The sequence below is a fragment of the Schistocerca americana genome, chromosome 1 (assembly GCF_021461395.2).
Source record: "Schistocerca americana isolate TAMUIC-IGC-003095 chromosome 1, iqSchAmer2.1, whole genome shotgun sequence".
In the NCBI taxonomy this organism is placed as follows: Eukaryota; Metazoa; Arthropoda; class Insecta; order Orthoptera; family Acrididae; genus Schistocerca; species Schistocerca americana.
In genome coordinates this window covers 600,023,276-600,045,217 of record NC_060119.1, presented here as the reverse complement: position 1 = coordinate 600,045,217, position 21,942 = coordinate 600,023,276, and the positions used below count along the sequence as shown (strand labels likewise).

Genomic DNA, 21,942 nt, shown 5'->3' with positions numbered 1-21,942 from the left:
TGTATAAACAAAACAGTATTGTACACTAGGGTGGACCAAATGAGGCTGCGCCGTTTTAAATTGACTAGTCTTTATTTGGCGAACGGAGGCTGTTATCTCCACTTGAACATCCTGATTTAGATTTTCATTAAATAATTCAAGCATATGTTGGGATGGTTTAACTGTAAGGAGACGGTTGACAACCACATCCTGTCAAACTACACATGTAGATATTTATATGCCTGTAGATAAGAATTATGTTGTACCGGAAACTGTGATTTGGATGCACCAATCGGTTGCTGATACATGTCTGCGCACGCACACTCACTGCATGCCCTGTCCGGAGTACTTCGCTGTGTCATTACATGTGAGTCAGTGAGCGCAGCAAACGTGATTGGTGACCAGTTGAATGCAACAGAAAAAGTTGCTCACGATAAAACGGAGCGTGGTAGTTGTAGTGTGTTATGCTAAGCACAATTTGTGCAAAAGTGTGTGGTACTGCTTGTGCACGAGTTTAAGAGAGGAAGTATCGAGGCGAAATCTCCAACAAAGATTGTAATGCGAAACTTACAATCAGTGACAAAATGGCACGAAATTGACTCTGTAGAGAATAAAAACCGTAAGCACCAGAAAAACTTCGAGTATCAGCAAACAACTCTGGAGTGTAAGAAAGCCCGGAATTAAATCTCTCGAAATCTCAGTGTCGTTTATCTGTGCAGGCGGGAATTAAGAGATAGTCGTGTCGATACTCTAACATACAGGACCTGCACCTGTATGACTTCAAGCGTCCAGGCGTACTTTCATGTTTGAGTTCTTCTGCCGGCTTCTGGGTGAAATGCGTCACTATACATCAGAAAATCCCATTAGTAATTTGAAGAGCCGCTGCATAATCTCAAAATTGGTGTTTGGTCCGTAACGTGTGGTGTCCGCATCATAAAACGACTCTTTCACCACACTGTTAATGCTACCCTTTGTGTATTTCGTACGTGGGCCAGCTCAAAAAAGGTGAACGACCGTACGAATATTTTCAGCCAGACGGAACAACAGCACACACCCTCTGGACAGCCTTAGCACGAGTGCATGAGGTGTTCAGTTGGTGAGTGGACAAGCAGCTGAGGGGGTGTAATGTTCTGGCCAGCGCGACCGCCTGGTCTCTCTCCTTGCAATTTTGACTGCTACGGGAAGGAGAGGGGTCCAGCGCACTCAAATAACCCTCACCCACACTGGAAGAGCTGCAGCAGAACACTGAAAACGCTGTTGCTGCTGTCTCTCATGCAGAGCTGCTACGCGTGTCTCACAGTTTGATAGATGTACTCGTAGTATAGGCTGTATCGAGCAATCACCTCTTCCAACATCCTCTGTGATGTTCATTAACAGTGTCCAACCCCGAATCGATGTTACTGTAAATATTTTTCGGGGCATTTTATTTTGTTCACCCTGTATACAAAATACGTAGTACTATACAATCAAGGGCACGTTGTGCTTTTTTCAAACCAAAAGAAAAATAATAGCAATAATCGCCATTTGATTATGTCGCCAGATGGACTGCTCGCTTTCCGTGCCTTCATCTGTCACCTCATCCACTCTATGAGAGTGGCACCAGAGTTAGAAGGCTGGTGCGTGCGCGTTCTGCTATCTTCGTCCCACGCCGCACGCTCCAGCTGTGCTCTTACACGCAACTTGCTGCGCGTTAGACACGCCTACGTCTCGGTTTCCTTTACTTTCTCAATCATTCCCTGCTCATGTAGTTAGACTTCTTCGAATCTTTGGATTCTGACTAATCTCCCGAACGTTTTGTTCTTGCTTGTGGTGGATACTGTGCAGTTATTTGAGATTCAGGGCTCGATTTTTCTAATTTGTAACGTTTTGTAGCTCATAGCTTCATAGCTACAATCGTTAGTTTAGTTAAACCCACTCTGCTACGCTCATCTGGTTCTACATGTAGGTCTAAAAATCACACTCGGTCTCGTTCCGTCATTGACCCACGACCAAGTTTTTGTTTCTGTCATCCCGAAGTGAACTGCCTGTAATTTCCTTAACGGAAAATGTCAGGATGGTTCCTTCAAAAACATCAGCTCTTTTCCCGTCTCCCATCACTTTCCTAGCCAAGGATTTGCGACGTCCGTAACTGCATCGTCATCGACGGAAGTCTGATCTTTCCTTTGCTTCTCCCCTTCTTACTGAAAGTTGACTGACTCGCGACCACATGGGCACATGGTCTTTTACCGCGCATGATCGTTCTTATTTTTCAGCCCCCTTACACGTAGCAAAATCACGACATTCACTACCAAATTCGGTAAACTAGCGACCAGAATAATTCGTGCGACATCACGAGATGCTCACTGAATGCCTGGCGCAGTGATTAATTTTTATAGAGCCACATAAAGCTCGAATATGTGGAGAATCTATCTCTCTCATGCTACCGGCAAAGGCCGTACCATAATTGTCCTTCCAACTCGGACCGAAAATTGCACTTACGGTGGCTCCGCGCTCACCGACTACGGTCGTCTGCCGTATTACAGTTGAAGTACCAAAATAACTGATGATGCCCGAAATATAGATTACATAAAAAGAGACAAACAATAGGAAGAAAAGCTTTCCTGGAAAAACGTATTTGTTATCCGAGCAAAGTGGCGCAGTGCTGAACATACTACACTCGCATTCGGGAGAATGACGGTTCAAATCCGTGTTCGGCCATCCTGATTTAGGTTTTCCATGATTTCCCTAAACCGCTTCAGTGACGTCGTTATCGACGGGACGTTAAACGCTAATGTCCTCCTCCTCCAAATTTTAGTAAGTATTTTCTAGAAGTATTCCTCTAGAGTGTAGCCTTATATGTACGAGAAACGTGCAAGAGTATCGGAGTGGACAAATAAAGAGTTTCACACCTGGTACTACAGAAGAGTGCAGAAGATTAGACGAGTAAATTGAATAATTAATCAGCAATAGAACAGGGAGGAAAGAACTTTGTGGCACTACTTGCTTAAAAGTAGGGTCCTACTGGCAGAACAGATCCTGGGCCATCAAGGAATACTAATGAACATCGTTGTGGAGGGAATTGTGAGGGACAAAAATTATAGAAGAATACCAAGGTGCAGTGACAGTAAACAGGTTCAAGCAGATGTAGATTGCTGTAGTTATGCGGAGATGAGGACGCTTGCACAAGATAGGCTAGCATGGAGAGATGTGTCAAAACAGTCGTCAACAACAACAGCATTTGAATGTTGACACATCTTGTTAATTTAAAGATTTGCTTCTAAAGGAACCAGGCGTTACTGTAACGCTGGGAAACTTGTGCATATTTATTGATATTGTTCCTCTTCCACTTTTACGACCTCTTCGGATCACTTCAGTCAATAATTTTCTGGTCGTCTTCTTCAATAGGTTTTCTTTCCGAATTACCGAGTATCTCTTTAGTCGTTCTCACCTTTCTTGTCGTTCCTCATTAGTAAATACCCTCGTTATTGTTTACCATTTGTCTATCTTTGGATTAAATCATATTTTTAAGTTTTTCAGTTTCTTTAAATTTTCTGTTTTGTTTTACAAATCGTCCATGGTTAATGCTAACTCTTTCAGGTCGTTCCTGATTTCCTTACCCATCCTACTGTTGCTTCGCGTTCCAAAGTTGCTCTATAATTTTTCTTGGTAATCTGGTTTCTGATGCCCTCATTATGTGACCAAAAGAAGATATTCTTTTTTATGTATAGTATCTGTACACCACTTCATTTGGCAATATCCGCGCTTGTCCATCTTTTTGCTATTTCTTATTTAGCGATATTCTAGTTACTCTTCTCTCTACACTTAGGATTTTATTGATTCCGTTTTTCTGGATGACTCTGAAAAGAGTTTCACTTCCGTATATCATATCTGCTTGAACCATCATCTTGTAATGTTTTAATTTACTTTTTATTGACAGATATTTTTATTGTATTAGAACATGTTAATAACTGAAATTTTATCATTTTATTAGTTCTTTCTCGCCATGCAGGTTTCTCGTCCAAGTTGTATGTTACAATTTCTCCGAGTTATATAAACTGTTTCACTATTTTTACTTATATCTGCTACCATTAGCTTTGGCTTTTCGAATGATATCTGGAACTAGTACCGCTTAGCCATCTGCGAATCCCAAGCAATTTAAGTTTATTTGATCTTTCTTGGCTGCAATTCTTAGATTTTTAGTGTTTTCGTTGTACCATTCACCCATCAAGTTCTCCAGAGCGAAGTTGGAAAGTAATGGTGATAAACCGTCACCCTGTCTTAACCCTGTTTCAATTGTAAGTGGCTCAGATACTTTTTCTCTGAGCTTTCTTTAAATTTGGTGTTTGGTGTTTCTTACAGTTAAGTTCATCATTTTTATAAATTTAGGATGGAGACCGGAATTCCTTAGCTCATTATTTCATTACTATTATTATTATCATCGCCACCATTGTAATTACTGAAAACACGTTAAAGCACAATTAGGTGTTGCTCTCTGAGAATAAACGAAAGTTATATTTATGCCTCGTACCGTTGTTAATAACTTCCAAACGATGATGCGTGGGCTCGTTAACAGCAACTATCAACTGCCAGCTTCCTGTGGTGTGGTTACTCTCGTCAAAGTGCATTATTGACGTAACTAAATGGCATTACATGCTCGAACGTTGCTCGTCGCTTCTTTTTCTGCTGGACCTAAATGCATTGTTAATTGCGTTACCGCTGACCACCGGCTGATGAGTGAAATGAAGCGGCTTTCGCTCAGCGTTCGCTGCATTCAGCCCTTTGCGAGAGATTAAAGCATTGCACCGCAGCCCACCGCAATCCGGCCCCGGTCGCTGATTTACAGACCGACACAGCTACCCAAACAGGACCCGCTGGCGGCGCCGTAGCTTCACTCTTCCACACAATGCTGATCGGCTCTGGAGATGAGTCTCACAGGAATATAACCCCTGTTTGCAGTAAATATACGGGAAGAAAACTAGTAACGAAATAAACAAATATTGTTCCTATGCTGGTGAAATATGCTTTGGAGATAATTGGCGCTAACGTACTGTTGTCCCAGTGGAGGTGGTTTTCCATTAGATTTCTCGGGTGTGCTACAAAGTGTCTGGTACATACGGTCTTTTTAATTAATGTTATTTAATCAGTCTTCTGAGAAGTTTGATGCCCCCACCACGACTCCCTCTGCTGTGTTCCTCATGTCAGAGTAGCATTTACACCCAACGTTCTCGTTTATTTTCTGTATATATTCCAGTCATTATCTACGCTTATAGTGCCTGCCCTCTACCACCCCTTTCAGCACAATCGAAGTTCGCCCCGATATGGTATTTCCTATTATTCTGTCCTACTCATTGTTTCCACATATTTCATTGCTCGCCCATTCTTGAGGATCTCCTTATTTCTTAACAGCTCTTTTAATTTTCAGCTTTCTTTTACTACTCCAAATGTTAGAATTCTCTTCGTATCCAATTTTCCCACAGTCCATGATTCCATTCTCAGATATTTCTTTCTCAGATTAAAGCCCATGTTTGATACTAATAGACTTCCTTTAGCCGAGAATGCGCTTTTTGCCCGTGCTATCTGTTTCTTATATCCTAGTTGCTTCGTTAGTTAAACGCTGCTGCTTCCCAGGCAGCAGAATTCTTTCACTTCGTATGCTATATAGATCGCAGTTTCGATGAAAAGATCATCGCGAATCTCATTTTTGCTGCTCCCCACTAATTTCGTTTTTATTCTGTGCTAATTAGTCTATTCACTCCACTGGACAGGTCCTGTAATTCTTCCTCACATTGTCACTTAAGATCTTAAACACAGGTCAACAAAGCCTACACTGAAAGAACAAAACGATGTAGTTTACATATGCGACACTGAGTGTCTGCTGACGCTGGATTGTTCTTTTCCTGGAGTTAGTTAGTTAATTACATGTTCCATAGATCATCTGAATGATTCCTTTATCGAAATTATGTGCAACGAGTCAGTTTACAGGATATGTATTTCATGATTAGTGTGATCGTTATAGGAGGAGGAGTTGTCCCGAGAAACAGTTTTAGGTTAGATTTAAAATTTCCTTTGTTGCCTGTCAGACATTTTATGTTATTGGGCAAATGATCAAAACTTTTTGCTGCTGCTTATTGAATTCCTTTTTGAATCACGAACAGCTTTAATAACAGGTAATAGAGGTAATTTTTGCCTCCAATTTTGTAGGGATGAGCACCACTTTTTTCTCAGAATGTGATGGATTATTTACGACGGATTTCATTAGCGACTGTATGATACTGTTACGGTGCAGTTAAAATGCCTAACTCCTTGAAAAGTAACTGCATGATAACCGCGGCCGGACACCACATATTATTCTCTGTCCACTTTTGTGCAGTCAGTACTTTCTCTGTAAGTGGTGAGTTAGGCCAGAAAATTATTCCATAAGACATTAATGAGTGGAAATACGGAACATATGCCAGGAGGCTTATTTGTTTGTTTCCAAGACCAGCAATTGTTCGAAGAACACACGTAACTGAACTTAATTGTTTGAGAAGTTCGGTAATATGTTTCTTCCATTCAAGTTTTTATCAATACGTACAGCCAAAAATTTGGAGCACCCCAACCTATTTACAGGCTTACGTTCATGTGCAATTTCAGTTGTTGGTATGTCTCTATTTGTTGTACAGAACTGAATATAGAGTGTTTTCTGTAAATTTAAGAGAGGCTATTTTCAGAAGACCACTTACTAACTGTTTGAAAAACATCATTGACAATCTTTTCTGTTGCTTTCTCTCTAATGGGATATATTATAACACTAGTAAAGTTTCAAAAAGCACAAATTCTGCTTGTAGAACGTTCGATGGAAGGCCATTCACATACATAAGGAATAAAAGTGGATCGAAAATTTAATCATGTGAGAGTTATTCTGTTATTTCTGCCTACTCACTAGACGTTGCTATCCCTCCAGCATCTTTACAATTATTCAGCACAACAGGAAATCAGCGTATAACTATAATACGTACCTGAAGAAGGCCACTTGAAACAGTTACTTAAACGTTGATTTACCGTTTCACAATCTGACGTGCTTTATAATACTGAAAGAACTTTATGGAATGCCTCCGAACATACAAATTACCTGATATTTGGCGTTTGCGCTGGAGAATGTCTTGCACCTCTAAAGAAATACACATTTATCACTGTAGAGTAACAGTTGCAATAATACAGAGCAGCATAAACGTTTATTACCATCGCACAACTGTGCTCCGTCGACTATAGATTTCATGAACTCCAGTGTTGTCCCAGTTTAATTCTCAAGTGCTAAACTCGTCAGCGTGCAATTTTCGATTTAATCTCGTCATAGATGCTCAGACGCTGCACATTTCAGAGGCAAAACAGAGGAAATTGCTTCTGGCACAAGAAGTATCGGAAACATATGTCATTTGCATAAGCCATTTACGCTTTGAGAAACTTGCTTCTACGGTTATTTAACAGGGAACCCCTTGAGTGCGAGATCGCAAAAGGCCATTTATGTTTACACGGGATGCAACGCCACACATATTGTCTACCATGCAACCACAATATCGGTTGCTAATGGCAACAGAGGGGAGACTGGGGGTATCCAATGGTGAGCACAGCATGAGGCAACGGAGCGTAGTTGAACTGCTTAGTCGACGAGTAACTCACAACAGTGCTACAGTAGCCGAAGCTGTCATTTCGTCGCCGGCCGCGGTGGCCGAGCGGTTCTAGACGCTTCAGTCTGGAACCGCGCGACTGCTACAGTCGCAGGTTCGAATCCTGCCTCGAGCATGGATGTGTGTGATATTCTTAGGTTAGTTAGGTTTAATTAGTTCTAAGTTCTAGGGGACTGATGACCTCAGATGTTAAGTACCATAGTGCTCAGAGGCATTTGAACTATTTTTGACATTTCGTCAGAACGGAATCCAAGGAATTTCGCAGAGTGAGGAAGAAGTAGCAGATGATATATTTGTGTTCCTGCAAGATCAGTCAGTGGAATGTGCGTTGTCGTATATGATCAACTTTGCGGACAATGTACATCAGAGTACAATGGTGGCAATACGTGCTTAACAAGTGATAGTGATACTGGGACAGGTGTCTAGCTACATAGTTTATCATCATTGTTGGACCGGGAGCCACAAATATCGTCTCCAGTGAAACGTAGTGATGGACAATCGTTGCCCAAGGAGCGGGTACTAAACATAATTACGCACATGGCAGATTATCCGCAGCATAGTAGCAAAACGATTGTGAACAAATTTCTAATAAGTCCGCAGCAATATTACCGTGTAGTGCATAAGAAAAACTACGGATATTCAAGAGGGAACAAGGCGCACTTGTTACAAACACTGGTATTTGTGCGCTTCAAGGATGCTCGATACAGTTTACAGCATGCGCGTGATACTGACCTACACCATGCATATCAAATTGCGCACTACATTGATTACAGTGGTTCTGAGCACTACAGGACTTAACATCTGAGGTCATCAGTCCCCTAGACTTAGAACTACTTAAACCTAACTAACTTAAGGACATCAAACACATCCATGCCCGAGGCAGGATTCGAACCTGCGACCGTAGAAGCAGCGTGGTTCCGGACTAAAGCGCCTAGAACCGCTCGGCCACAGCGGCCTGCTTAGAGTGATTTCTAGGGAAGCAGTGGATGGTTGCATAACTTTAAGTAGTGCTACAGAATTGTAGGACGTAAGATAGCGAAATTTCAAACAAAGCATCAACTTGACGATGGACAGCAAACTGCAGAATTGGACCGAAAAATTGTAGATAATATGAACAAATTTATCCCATCGGTCAGTAAGGAATTTACTTTCAACTCCCACCAATCTGGGTTTGAAGAGGAAATACAATTGAAAGGAACCCTGGAAATTAGAGGTACCAAGAGAGTTGTACCAATATCAACTAACATCAATGGCTTAACGCATTCGTATGCAATTATACCGACTGTTAATCTGGATGCTAAATTGACTGGAAAGTTATTTATCTTGCTACGAAAAGGTGGAGATGCTCTGTCTCCTATGATTCTTTCTCGTGTGCGTGATCTTGCAAGGGAAATAGGGAATATTTGTCACAGCAAGCAAGAGTGGGAAAATCATCGAAGAGAACTACAACTTTGGTATGAGTACTGCTATTGGCCAAAAACTGGTAAAAATAACTTACTTTTGCTTGGTTTCTAGTCTGTGCGTAAAAATTATACTCCTTACAGCAAACTGGAAAGTATGTGGCATTGCAGTTCATATCGCCTGCAACCATTGGACAAATACAGCCTCTGGATGTTTGTTTTTTCCGTACCTATAAAAGATACCATCGCACTATCTGCAGCTACGCCTTAACGGACAGCCAGTTTGAAGATAAGTGACGCTACTGACTGTTTCGCATTCGGTTGCATGCCGTCAATTTCCATCAGTTCTCATCACCCTACAACACCAATATCGTTCTATATTTATTCTTTAACAGTGGATACCTAGATGAACAACCTGCACGGCTTGTAACTCCCAAGGAGTTCGCCTTCGATCCATTCGGCATTCGTGGTGCAAGTTAGTGGTATGTTTTGAACATTTGTTGAATGCCGACAATGTCTTATTTTGTGAAGTGTATTACATACATCCCATAGAGGGTTGACCTCTGCACCTTCTAGACACTTATTTCTGTCACCCTCAATGCACATGGTGAATGATTAGCAGCTATTATTTTTCCTGTCATACTTGTTTACATAGCACTTTCACATGAGCCTTACTAAATACTGAACTTGCGACCTCGCACTCGAGGGGTTCCCTGTAAGTAGTTAAGTAAACATTATTCATGCGGTCTGGCAAGACCAAGCGAGATATCGACAGAGAAGCGAGCCAGCAAAGTGACAAGCAAAAACAAAAGACGGGAAATCCCACGACAGCGCTTGTCGCGGCGGTCGCGCAGCCCATGTGTCGCCACCGCCAAAGGTCAGCGTGTCACCAGCAGTGGAGATAAACAAGCTACCCGAGGACTCGTGGGAGGGAATCTCTGCTCCAATGCGAACTTTACAAGCTAGACCACTATACTAAGAAGCGTGTTCAACAGCAACGTAAATATTTATATTCACTGATTCGTATATCCATGCTCCTGTGGTTGGTGGCTACTGGTGACGCTTTTCCGCGTTTGTTGTTGCTCTTTTTTTCCACCTTCCGCAAAACAGGTATTTCCTGTTTTAATTCTTTACTCAAATATGTTTCGCCATCTATACCATGTTGCGCCCCGGCACAGTTTCCCTACACCATTTTGTTTGTTTTTTAGCTTCTGCGTTATCTGCGAGGCACTATCATGACGTTAACGACAGTATGGGTTCAGTTCGCGTCTTCGTCAACTTCTATAGCAGACATGAGAGGGAGGATCTCTCCGTGGTTGGGTTGGTGTTTGGTTACTACAGGTAGGTAATACACGTGTAGTTGGCAGGACTGATCAGCTGAAGTAGCAAGAAGTGTACAGAAATCTGGACCACCACCTCTGAAGGCCCCACTGTATGGTGGTAAACGTGCAATGAGTGGTTTTCATGAGCAATAAATAGGGCGGAAATGATTTTTATGTTGATCTCTAATCCAATTTTCTGTACAGGTTCCGGAACTCTAGGAACCGAGGTGATGTAAAACTTTTTTGATGTGTGTAGAAGCAGACACAGGCTTCCAGGTGCATGGAAGAGACGGGTGACATATAGGATGAGAAATTGAGTCCTGTGGCAGCCGAAAGCTGTTTGCTTCTCAGCAGTTGACTAAAGGCACCAGTGAGCACTACTCTTTACTGTTCGCCAAGGCGACGAGGGCTGAGGTCACAGACGTCAATGGTAACCTTCTGATGCACTTAAAGGAGGAATTTCTAGTGGAACTTAGAACGACAGTCATGCGTTAAGACGATCACACGTCAAGGAAAGCTTCCAACGCAGTATTTCCCATAGATACTGCAGAGGGCTATGTGCACTAACAGTCAACCTAAAACGGAATAAAAGCTCAGAGAGGGCAAGATTAAAGGGGAGTAGAAATTCAGCGAGTAATCTGAGCGGCCGGGTTGCAGTGAAGCTCCTCAGCAGCACCTGACCGATCAATAGACACTTTAACTACGAGAAGACAGTGATCGACTCTGATGGACACACTGCAACTGCAAGATAAGTAGCAGTTTTCAATATTCATTGGAATAGCATTGAACAGAGGCTGTCTGTCTCTGTCTCCGTCTCAGTGAACAAAGTTAAAGGAATTTCATTGAGCAGTAGGAACAAGTTGCTGATATCGTACTTGTCTCTTGTACTATAGGGCAAGTGGCCTTTGATTAATACGGAATTATTTCAGAGGGTTGATGGTTTATTATTTACTCCAAGTGGCCAGTAGTTAGTAGACCGGGTGGCAGTGAAAGCACTCATCTCTGATAAAGGTTCTTCCTACTGATTATTAAAAGCATCTGACAATCTGTTAGGTGTTTTCGTCTCACACCTAAATAAATAAATTGATTCGTTAGGTCAATAAACGTCCTGTGGATGCACAAAAAGCATTACTCAGTATGATGTCATTGCTGTCAGGGTTCCTCCGAGCCATAATCCGTAGATAGCGCTCATCCACTGCAGTAGTAGCCCTTGGGCGGCCACAGCGAGGCTTGTCATCGACAGTCCCTGTCTCTCTGTATCTCCTCCATGTCCGAACAACATCGCTTTGGTTCACTCCGAGGCGCCTGGACATTTCCCTTGTTGAGAGCCCTTCTTGGCATAAAGTAACAATGCGGACGCGATTGAAAGCGCGGTGATGACCGTCTAGGGCCGGCCAGTGTGGCCGAGCGTTTCTAGGCGCTTCAGTCTGGAACCGCGCGACCGGTACGGTCGCAGGTTCGAATCCTGCCTCTGGCTGTGTCTGATGTCCTTAGATTAGTTAGGTTTAAGTAGTTCTAAGTTCTAGAGGACTGATGACCTCAGATGTTGAGTCCCATAGTGCTCAGAGCCGTGTAGGCATGGTTGAACACGAGCCTTGTACCTCCTTCCTGGTGGAATGACTGGAACTGTTCAGCTGTCGGACCACTTCTGTCTAATGGGGGCTGCTCATGCATGATTGTTTACGTCTTTGGGCGGGTTTAGTGACATCTCTGAACAGTCAAAGAGACTGTGTCTGTGATACAATATTTACAGTCAACGTCTATCTTCACGAGTTCTGGGAACCGGGGTGATGAAAAACTGTTTTCGATGTGTGTAGTTATGATATAACATGTAATTAAAATTATTAACATTTTCTAGAATCATAGTAATGTCACCTTGAAAGGGTCTCGCTCCATTTCTGTAAAATATTATAGTACTTTTGCTGATCCTTATTTAGGCCTAAACTTTCATTTTGTTACGACTCTTCACCATAAAACTGATAATTTTAAAGACAGCGTTGCACAGCTAGATCTGATTTATGCTCTGCGGATGACATGCTGCCAAGACATATAACGTAAGAAAGTAGTCCTGCTTACACAGCTCTTCTTTAAAATTAATGCAGTTTCAGGTGAACAATCACAACAGAGTAAAGCGTAGATATTACAATGTTTAAGCTTAAAATAGGGAACAATCAAAACGTTTGTATAATATTTTACAGAAATAAAATTACGATGGCACTTAGGCATGGAAACGTTCAGATAAGGAATGAAAGAAGAAAAAATAAGAAACACTGAATTTGGAAAAAAGAGAAATTTTAAGTCACGTTGTAGTTGTTGTGATCTTCAAACCAAAGACTGGTTTGACGCAGCTCTGCATACTACTCTATCGTGTGCAAGCATCTTCATCCCCGGGTAACTACTGCAACCTACATCCTTCTGAATCTGCTTAGTGTATTCATCTCTTGGTCTCCCTCTACGATTTTTCCTCCCCGCGCTTCCCTCCAGTACTAAATTGGTGAACCCTTGATGCCTCAGAATGTGTCCTACCAGACGGGCTCTTCTTCTAGTCTTGTTATACCACAAATTTCTCTTCTCCCCAATTCTGTTCAGTACGTCCTCGTTAGTTACATGACCTGCCCATTTAATCTTCTGTATTCTTCGTATTCTTCTGTAGCACCCCACCTCAAGAGCTTCTATTCTGTTCGTGTCTAAGGTATTTATCGTCCATATATCACTTCCTTACACGGTACATTCTATACAAATACTTTTAGAAATGACTTACTGACACTTAAATCTGTACTCCATGTTAACAAATTTCTCTTCTTCAGAAACGCTTTCCTTTTCATTGCCAGTCTACATTTGATATCCTCTCTACTTCGACCAAAATCAGTTATTATGCTCCCCAAACAGCAAAAGTCATCTGCTACTTTAAGTGTCCCACTTCCTAATCTAATTCCCTCAGCATAATCTGATTTAATATGTCCTTCTTTCAAGACACTGTCCATTCCGCTCAACTGCTCTTCCAGGGCCTTTGCTGTCTCTGATAGAATTACAATGTCATCGGCAAACCTCAAAGGTTTTATTTCTTCTCCCTGCACTTTAAATCCTACTCCACACTTTCCTTTTGTTTCCTTTACAGCTTGCTCAGTATACAGATTGAATAGCATCAGGGATATGCTACAACCCTGTCTCACTCCCTTCTCAACCACTGCTTCTCTTTAAGTCACAGCAGTATGGATATGTATCAAGACATTCAGTCCCACTCTAGGTAACTAAAAAAACGGAAGATGAACATAACATTTTTTTTTTTGAACGTGCAATGTTCATTTTGAATTTGTGACGCTATTTACAGTGTGGCTGAATATTACATACATATCCACGTAAGGCTGTAACCCGCCAGTATAGCCGAGAGCGCTAACGCGCTGCTTCGTGGAGTCGGGTAGGCGCGCCGACTCCGGATCGAATTCGCCGGGCGGATTAACGACGACGACCGGTATGCCGGCCAGCCTAGATGTGGTTTTTAGGTGGTTTTCCACATCCTGCTAGGTGAATACCGCGCTGGTCCCTATGTCCCGCCTCAGTTACACGACTCGCAGACATTTGAATCACATTCACACTGCTTCGCGATTTACACTAGACGAAGACAGCTGGAGTACACTAATTCCGTCCCGGGGGGTATGGGGTGGCGGCAGGAAGGGTATCCGGCCACCCCTTAAAATAAACCATGCCAAAATCCGTACTTAACCCTGCCGACCCTGCGCACAATGCGGGATAAAGGCAGTAGCAAAAGACAGAAAGAATCCACGTAAGTCTGTAACTGAAAAAGTTACTATGCTTGATTCTACACAGAGTACGCGAAAGAACTTGCCCCCCTTCTAACAGCCGTGTACCGCAAGTCTCTAGAGGAAAGGAGGGTTCCAAAATATTGGAAAAGAGCACAGATAGTCCCAGTCTTCAAGAAGGGTCGTCGAGCAGATGCGCAAAACTATAGACCTATATCTCTTACGTCGATCTCTTGTAGAATTTTAGAACATGTTTTTTGCTCGCGTATCATGTCATTTCTGGAAACCCAGAATCTACTATGTAGGAATCAACATGGATTCTGGAAACAGCGATCGTGTGAGACCCAACTCGCCTTATTTGTTCATGAGACCCAGAAAATATTAGATACAGGCTCCCAGGTAGATGCTATTTTCCTTGACTTCCGGAAGGCGTTCGATACAGTTCCGCACTGTCGCCTGATAAACAAAGTAAGAGCCTACGGAATATCATACCAGCTGTGAGGCTGGATTGAAGAGTTTTCAGTAAACAGAACACAGCATGTTGTTATCAATGGAGAGACGTCTACAGACGTTAAAGTAACCTCTGGCGTGCCACAGGGGAGTGTTATGGGACCATTGCTTTTCACAATATATATAAATGACCTAGTAGATAGTGTCGGAAGTTCCATGCGGCTTTTCGCGGATGATGCTGTAGTATACAGAGAAGTTGCAGCATTAGAAAATTGTAGCGAAATGCAGGAAGATCTGCAGCGGATAGGCACTTGGTGCAGGGAGTGGCAACTGACCCTTAACATAGACAAATGTGATGTATTGCGAATACATAGAAAGAAGGATCCTTTATTGTATGATTATATGATATCGGAACAAACACTGGTAGCAGTTACTTCTGTAAAATATCTGTGAGTATGCGTGCGGAACGATTTGAAGTGGAATGATCATATAAAATTAATTGTTGGTAAGGCGGGTACCAGGTTGAGATTCATTGGGAGATTCCTTAGAAAATGTAGTCCATCAACAAAGGAGGTAGCTTACAAAACACTCGTTCGACCTGTACTTGAGTATTGCTCATCAGTGTGGGATCCGTACCAGATCGGGTTGATGGAGGAGATAGAGAAGATCCAAAGAAGAGCGGCGCGTTTCGTCACAGGGTTATTTCAAATGGTTCAAATGGCTCTGAGCACTATGGGACTCAACTGCTGAGGTCATTAGTCCCCTAGAACTTAGAACTAGTTAAACCTAACTAACCTAAGGACATCACAAACATCCATGCCCGAGGCAGGATTCGAACCTGCGACCGTAGCGGTCTTGCTGTTCCAGACTGCAGCGCCTTTAACCGCACGGCCACTACGGCCGGCCCAGGGTTATCTGGTAACCGTGATAGTGTTACGGAGATGTTTTAACAAACTCAAGTGGCAGACTCTGCAAGAGAGGTGCTCTGCATCGCGGTGTAGCTTGCTCACCAGGTTTCGAGAGGGTGCGTTTCTGGATGAGGTATCGAATATATTGCTTCCCCCTACTTATACCTCCCGAGGAGATCACGAATGTAAAATTAGAGAGATTAGAGCGCGCACGGAGGCTTTCAGACAGTCGTTCTTCCCACGAACCATACGCGACTGGAACAGGAAAGGGAGGTAATGACAGTGGCACGTAAAGTGCCCTCCGCCACACACCGTTGGGTGGCTTGCGGAGTATAAATGTAGATGTAGATGTAGACAATTGAAACCGACACTAAGAGTAACGGGTTTTCATGGCAACTGCTGGTGGACACGTTCTTCGGTAAAACAGTGTAACATAAAGCAAAACTGCCTTACAAGCTTCGTAAAGGGGTGAGCAGGAGCAATAAAATATTTGGTGTCAGCGGGAATGGGCGTGCGAGCGTTCTCGTACGGACACCCACACACAGTGAATTAGCAAAAGCTCTACAAGCCAGTGCCACTACAGATGAGACGGTCCCCGCAGAGCATAACACAGAACCTTATTATGTGTCTGCGGCGTTCCGCTCGTTATTCCCGGCAGTCCGTCAGCATATTTGAGCAGACAGAGGTAGAGTGCTGCGGCGACTCACACATACACACAGTCGCACTGGTCCCCTGGGAGGTGGCCGGGACAAACCCCGCTGCACAGGGCGCGCTCACCGGCGGAAGCGCCGCCGCCCCCACGCCCGCTCCGGGCCGCCCTGCTCTGCCCTACGGCCAGCTGCAGCGACAGCCCCACGGGAAATTTGCCGCTCCGCGATACCTCGCCAGGAGGCGCACAAAATCTTACGCTAATGAGAACTGTTTTGTCTTCAAAGCTGCAAGACGTTGCAGCGCGGCGAGAATGACAAAGCAGAGTAATTTCGACTGCATAGAAGCCAGGGCAGCGCAGTTTTATTTTGAAGAACTCTGCTGCGTGCACAATTTTCATTTTACTCTGGAGAGCAAAAAATTATCCTGGAGCTTCTCCTTGTCCACACCGTGCACACAGTGACATTTTTGTTCTTGCAAGAATCAGGGTAACATTATTTTAAATGTTCAAGGTTCAAACATTCATCACTGAAGATGAACTGAGGGATAAAGCACCGGAACAATTGGGCACTGCAAAAAATCATCCATTTAGTCTCGAAAGCAGTAAAGTTGTTTAATATTTCATCAGTTAATGCGAAACACTAGCTAAGAAGTAGGGAAAGAAAATTTCGGCGCACATTTCTGCCGGTATCTGTGGGAATTACGCACAAGTATGAGGCAGTCCCAAGATGTTCTGGAATTTAATTTTCTGTTTAATTATTTCTCCTATTTCTGTTCTTGGAGATTACAGAGGTTAGTTTTTATTTCTGCCACTGCGAATGATCCATCACACGACTTATCGAACCAGACTTAAATTCGTATAACTAGCGCAAGAGAGCACTGATGAAGACATCACGTAAGGGTGAAGGAAGATTTTTCAGGCATAAAGAAACCGACGCAAAGTTCTGCAGTTTCAAGGCGTTATCATCGTCGAAATTCCGCGACTTTTCAACGAATTTCACGAGATGTTCATTCAATAAGTAATGCAACACGTTTGTGTTCCTTCTGACAGCAGGTCGGTTTTTGTTCAGGATTCCAATACAGAACATTGTGTCCTCGATGGCTCAGTCGGATAGAGCGTCTGCCATATAAGCAGGAGATTACAGGTTCGAGTTCCGGTCGGGACCCACATTTTTAAATGTCCCCTGAACTCGGGTAGGCGCCCCGGCTCCAGATTGAATCCGCCCGGCGGATTAACACCGACGACCGGTGTGCCGACCAGCGCGCATGTCATTTTTAGGCGCTTTTCCACATCCCACTAGTTGAATACTGGGCTGGTCTTCACGTCCCGCCTCAATTACACGCCTCGCAGACATTTGACAAACGTTCGCACTATTTCACGGCATACACTAGATGCAGACCGCTGGGGTACACACTAATTCCATCCCGGGGGAAGGGGGGGGGGGGGTGACACGAAGGGCATCCTGCCACACTCTGACACTAGTATCGCCAACTACATAGTAACAAGGCGGACCATGCGTTGAAGTGGGACAAAGACTCTAACATAATGATGATGATTCCAGTACACCACAGATAGCTCTGAGCACTACTGGACTTAACATCTGAGGTCATCAGTCCCCTAGAACTTACAAGTACTTAAACCTAACTAACCTAAGGACATCACACACATCCATGCCTGAGGCAGGATTCGAAGATGCGACCGTAGCAGTCGAGCGGTTCCAGACTGAAGCGCCTAGGTCCACTCGGCCACACCGGCCGGCAGTACACCACATTATTCCCACTCTTTTAGTTACGAAATATCATCTCCGTTCGATCCGACAGCTTTGCGCAACCTATGCCATTTTACTGGTAGGGCCTATAGGGCTGCATGGTACCACTCTACTGGTCAACGTCGTTGCCAAGGTCTTCCTTCATCAACAGCCTCCCTATCATCCACTTACTGCTTCCCGCAGAGAGCGCCCTTCGTCGGACCAAACATATGGAAGGTCCTTACAGTCTTCTGTTAGGCGCCGAGGAACCCAGCAGGAGCACAGTTTTGAGTTCCGTAACTGGTGTATGAGTGTCTAAGCACTACCAGCAGAGTCGTCCTGTTCGGTAGCAAGGTGTTTCATTGTGATCCATCGATCACCTCGAATGAGGGTGCCCGCAAGTTCCTTCATCGCTGGACTCACAGCTCTGTGTGGTACGCCGGCACGCGGCACATCGAACTGTTTTTGCGCGATCTTGTCGCAACGATGGCAGGCGCCTCGCCCAACGACTCACCGTACTGTTTTTTCACTGCCAGGTCTCCGCAGACATTCTACAGGCGCCTATGAATGTCTGCGATGCTCCAATTTAACGCCAAAGGAAACTCAATGACTGTTCTCTGCATGGAACCTACATCCGTTGCAGATGCCATTTTAAAGGCTACATATAGCGCCGCCACCTATCGAAACTTCATGAAACTATAGGGCCTTAAGGGGGAATATTCCACGGCATCCTCCAACAATTTTTGCAATTTTTCAACCGAAACTGACCGAGTAAAAAAAAAAAAAAAAAAAAAAAAAAAATAGAGAGAAAAAGGTATTGTTGACTCATTGAACGCCCCTCGTAGTTATACTATTTTAGCCGGACAACCTTGAAACTTGAGAGCATTTCATCAAACCGTTTGACGTTCTACAAAAACTGCACATATTACCCTAGTAGAAAGTGGGATCCGTTTTGTTTTCAACAAAGAAATTTCTTATTACAATAAAACTTCATGAACAAAAATTTGTCGAATACTTCATTTGTAACTGCACGATCATTTCTTTGCCACGCAAACGGTTACTTAGCAGCCTTAGCTGATTTGCAGCGCGTTATCTAGTCCTACTTAGTTTCACGTGAGCTCCCGAGACCCACCGCACGGCGTCCATGGAGAAGAGGTGCAAGCCATAGCGTAAGTCTTGGTGTTGACTTACTACTTACGTTCCGCATTTTTAAAACGTGACTACGCCTATTCAGGCTGTTTTAGTTTCGTTTTTAGACCATGCCCTCTTAGACAAATTATAGATTCAGGCATATCTTCTGAAGAAGGCTCAATTATTTGGGCTGAAACCTAGGTAAAGGTTGGTTTGATTACCACAAACCAGGCTGATAGTTTCTTATATATTAGATTATCACGATTGCTAACTGGGCTGCAATGCTGAAAGTACAAAAAAAGATGACGTGATCTTTCATCACTTTTTTCACAAAGAGTTTGAAAGACGCTGTATACACACACACACACACACACACACACACACACCACACACATACACACACACGAGCCTGTGGTGTTTTACGAATAATTTATTTCCCTCATATCTAGTATGAGGGTGGTATAACTGACTCTTGCAACCAAGAATTATGTAGAAATCGACTTAGGTTATTTCAAAACCAGAGTTTTTTATTCCCGAGGAGATACTACAATGATGACGTTACACAATCCTTCGTTGTAGGAGAGACTGGCCCACTGATTTCCCGTAAATCAAAATGGTGAAGCTAGAACGTGAGTGAGGATTCGCTTTGCGTCTCTCCTCTGCATGGATGAGGATCGCAAACGGCGCCAGGGAATGCGAATAGGTAACGAGTGAGCGCCGGAGGCGCGGCTCGCCGCGGTGGATTGGGAGGCGAGGCGATCGATATGGGCGGCGGCGGCGGCGCTAGCAGGGGCGGTGGTGTGGCCGCGGCGGTGCCTGCGGGGGCGGCGGAGGCGGCGGCGGCGGCGGCGGCGCGCCCTTCCGATTCTCATTATGCCGAATCAAACGGATTCCGCGGCCGAGTCAGCAGCGCGCCCGCCGCTGGGGCCAGTGCCAAACTACGGAAGGATGGGAGCCCGCCCAATTACTGGCAGTGGCCAGGTGCCGTGGCCGCAGCCGCCCGCCTTCACTAGCTTTCCGCAGCGCGACTACTCCGACGGCCGGGGGCCTCAACCAATCGTGCGATGTTCCTACTCGTTACAACGACGTGACAAGTGTCAGAGAAGACAAGGGGAAGTGCGAATATAGGGTCGCTTACAAACAAATGTTTATAAAAATACACTACTGGCCATTAAAATTTCTACACCAAGAAGAAATGCAGATGATAAACGGGTATTCATTGGACAAATATATTATACTAGCACTGACATGTGATTACATTTTCACGCAATTTGGTTGCATAGATCCTGAGAAATCAATACCCAGAATAACCACCTCTGGCCGTAATAACGGCCTTGATACGCCTGGGCATTGAGTCAAACAGAGCTTGGATGGCGTGTACAGTTACAGCTGCCCATGCACCTTCAACACGATACCACAGATCATCAAGAGTAGTGACTGGCGTATTGTGACGAGCCAGTTGCTCGGCCACCATCGACCAGACGTTTTCAGTTGGTGAGAGAACTGGAGAATGTGCTGGCCAGGACAGCAGTCGAACACTTTCTGTATTCAGAAAGGCCCGTACAGGACCTGCAACATGCGGTCGTGCATTATCCTGCTGAAATGTATGGTTTCGCAGGGATCGAATGAAGGAGTAGAGCCACGGGTCGTAACACATCTGAAATGTAACGTCCACTGTTCAAAGTGCCGTCACTGCGAAAAAGACGTGACCGAGATGTGTAACCAATGGCACCCAATACCATCACGCCGGGTGATACACCAGTATGGCGATGACGAATACACGCTTCCAATGTGCGTTCACCTCGATGTCGCCAAACACGGATGCGACCATCATGATGCTGTAAACAGAACCTGGATTCATCCGAAAAAATGACGTTTTGCCATTCGTGCACCCAGGTTCGTCATTGAGTACATCATCGCAGCCGCTCCTGTCTGTGATGCACCGTCAAGGGTAACCGCAGCCATGGTCTCAAAACTGATAGTCTATGCTGCTGCAAACGTCGTCGAACTGTTCGTGCAGATGGTTGTTGTCTTGCAAACGTCCCCATCTGTTGAGTCAGGGATCGAGACGTGGCTGCACGATCCGTTACAGCCATGCGGATAAGATGCCCGTCATCTCGACTGCTAGTGATACGAGGCCGTTGGGATCCAGCACGGCGTTCCGTATTACCCTCCTGAACCCACTGATTCCATATTCTGCCAACAGTCATAGGATCTCGACCATCGCGAGCAGCTGTGTCGCCATACGATAAACCGCAACGGCGATAGGCTACAATCCGACCTTTGTCAACGTCGGAAACGTGATGTTACGCATTTCTCCTGCTTACAAGAGGCATCACAACAACGTTTCACCAGTCAACGCCGGTCAACTGCTGTTTATGTATGAGAAATCGGTTGGAAACTTTCCTCATGTCAGCACGTTGTAGATGTCGCCACCGGCGCCAACCTTGTGTGAATGCTCTGAAAAGCTAATCATTTGCATGACACAGCATCTTCTTAATGTCGGTTAAATTTCGCGTCTGCAGCGCGTGATCTTCGTGGTGTAGCACTTTTAATGGCCAGTAGTGTATAAGCTTTCATGGCCGCAAACGATAACTGTTATTACAATGTAGCTACAATAAAAGTCTAGTTCCTCATTCGTTTTTGTTAATAGATCAGTGACTGAAATGTTTTATCTTTATCCGGCTCTATCTTAAACATCATTAGGACCAATACAGAGACACATCAGCGTTACAAAAATATCAAAAGATCTATAAAATCGTAATAATCTACAAGAGCCTTTGAATAATTAATGAAAAACATTTTTTTCTCAGCCAACTTCGGTTGAAATAATGCGGAAATTGTTATGGGACATTGTGGAATATTTCCTCTTCTGCCCTTATAGATTGATGAAATTTCGGTGGCGTCTGTAACGGAGGTAACGCTGAGTGTCTTTTGGCGGGAAGCCAG

The 21,942-nt window shown here is 44.1% G+C and overlaps 1 protein-coding gene across 2 annotated transcripts in view; it reads right to left on the bottom strand.

Moving 5' to 3' along the window:
• LOC124607035 (leucine-rich repeat-containing protein 4-like) overlaps positions 1–21,942 on the bottom strand; it is a 1,293,164-nt gene that overhangs the window by 614,690 nt on the left and 656,532 nt on the right. The gene's annotated exons all lie outside the window — the stretch shown is intronic.